This window comes from Rhineura floridana, chromosome 17, assembly GCF_030035675.1.
Source record: "Rhineura floridana isolate rRhiFlo1 chromosome 17, rRhiFlo1.hap2, whole genome shotgun sequence".
Classification (NCBI taxonomy): Eukaryota; Metazoa; Chordata; class Lepidosauria; order Squamata; family Rhineuridae; genus Rhineura; species Rhineura floridana.
In genome coordinates, this window is record NC_084496.1 from 6,025,108 (window position 1) to 6,027,621 (window position 2,514).

The 2,514-nt window shown below is 47.3% G+C and overlaps 1 pseudogene; it reads left to right on the forward strand.

The window, feature by feature from the left end:
* Window positions 1-244: 244 nt before the first annotated feature.
* Window positions 245-1,256, forward strand: LOC133372065 (olfactory receptor 10A7-like; annotated as a pseudogene).
* Window positions 1,257-2,514: the final 1,258 nt, after the last annotated feature.

Genomic DNA, 2,514 nt, shown 5'->3' on the forward strand with positions numbered 1-2,514 from the left:
TTGAACCTCCGCACTCAGAAACAAGATCAACAGAAACTGCTACAAGGGAACTATGCACAGGATTGCAGTCATGCTGATCCTAATAAATTGGGTATTACGCTGTGTATTGCCGCTTTGGGGTTTAAGTGTGCGTGTGGATTCTCCTAATGGGTATATCTATGGGGGCTGCCAAGATGAGCACCAGCACTTGCATCACTACACCAGTATGTCTCTCCTTCCTTCAGGTCAGCCTCAACCATTAACAATGGGACAGGGGAACTTAACGGTCATCACAGAATTCATTCTCCTGGGGTTCTCTCTCCCCACTAGCCGAAGTCTTCCTCTTTGTGATATTCCTAGCAATCTACACGGTAACTCTGGTTGGAAACATTGCCGTGATCACTTTGACCAGCCTGGATCCCCGCCTTCAAACACCCATGTACTTCTTCCTCTGCAACCTGGCAGTCTTGAATATCTGTTGCACTTCAGCTGTGGTCCCCAAAATGCTCATTAACTTCTTAGTGACGAGGAAATCCATCTCGGCTGAGCTGTGCGAGGCTCAGATGTACATCACCCTGTTCCTAGGGGCGGCAGAATGCATCTTCCTCGTTGTGATGGCGATCGACCGGTACATCGCCATATGCTACCCACTGCAATACTCCACTCTCATGAGCAGGCAGATTTGTATCAGCATGGCAGCCGGGTCTTGGCTCAGCACTTTTCTCGGGTCGGTGGTCCCACTCTGTGTGTTGAAGCTGCCTCTCTGTGGCTCCAACGTCATCAATCACTACTTCTGTGAAGTGCCAGCCATGCTTCAGCTGGTGTGCACCGACACTTCTGTAAGTGAAAGCGCCATGTTTATGGGGGGCATAACGACCGAGATAATCTCCTTTATCTTAATCCTGCTCTCTTATATACGCATTATCATCGCCATATTGCGCATCCCCTCCACCGACGGCCGGCAGAAAGCTTTTTCCACTTGCTCGGCGCACTTAACGGTGGTCACCATTTTCTACACTACTGCAATGCTCATGTACATGCGGTCAAAGGGGCAGCACACGCCAGAGCAGGACAAAGCCATCTCCGTCTTCTACACGATCATCAACCCCATGTTAAACCCCATCATATACAGCTTGCGCAATAAAGAAGTCAAAGGAGCCTTGATGAGAGCCCTTGAACGAAGCAAAATGGCCGAGGTGTCAGCAGCTCTCGCCTTGGACAGTCTCATGGAGGCAAAGGGTTTTCCCCCACCTTTGGGCCAAGATCTGCAAGTCTGAGCATTTTTGTCACATAGTGCAGCGAGGCAGTTGGTTTGACGTGCTTGTACAGTTGTTTTGTTTCTAACTACCTTGAACACAGAGATGCTGAAATGAAACGTGGTTGGAAAACTGAAGACCTAGCTTTGCATTCGAAAACTTGAATAGCAGCGTGCCCCTTGCACCTGCTTCCAAAGGGAGGAGGCAAAATATAGCAAAATATACAAAATATTTGCCTTTGGAGATTAAGGCCAGTATACAACTGCTATTAGCACAAGGAATTCTGGCTGGGAAATTGAACAACCCCCCCTGCTCTCCCCAGACACCACCTGTAACTGTTCTGGGGTTTCTCTCTCAAACTTGCAGAGCGGATATGGGGAGGGCGCAAGAGGAAAAGAGAAGGAAGTTCTATTGCACAGCCAGAAGTCCTTGCACTAACAACTTTGTTGGATACCGCCCTAAGATGTCAGAATTAAAGTTGGTGTTCATGTTCTGAATGTAATTCTCCATTTAATGTTCAAATACCAATTTTAAGGTGTGGGGTAGGGAAAAGCGTAACACATATTGCATCTCCCTTGAACACTAAGATATCACAGTGAAACTTGGTAAGTACATTTATGATATAATTCACTATTTGAAGGTGAAACATCAGCTCACCCCTAGAACCATTGGGGGGGTGTATGTGTCTTCCCTGTCCCTCTGTGACACCAGTGCAACTCAGGCAATCATTACCAAAGGCACCACCTCCTAATTCCTTACTGAGTTAAATAAATAAATGACCAGTGAAATCATAAGCGGATACACAATGTTTCCATCGCACTGCGGGCAGATCTACACCACACAAAAGGGTATCAAAGGCTACTAGCCCCGATGGCTATGCTCTGCCTCCAATCAGAATATCAGTTACTGGAAACTGCAGGAAGGGAAAGTGCTCTTTGCACTCAGATCCTTCTTCCAGGCTTCCCATTGGGGCATCTGGCTGGCCACTGTGAGAACAGGATGCTGGGCTAGATGGGCCATTGGCCTGATCCAGCAGGCCTCTTCTTATGTTCTTACATCCGTTTAAAGCGTATGACTTCCCACAAAGAATTCTAGGAACTATGGTTTTCCCCGACACATGTACAGATTCCCAGCACCCTCAACAAACTACAGTTCCCATGATTCTTTTGGGGAAAGCCATGGGCTTTAAATGTACATTGGATATGCTTTAAATGTATGGTGTGGATGTGCCCTAACTCTCTCCAGAGCACGTCTGTTAGAAGACTAAAGGTGGGAAGAC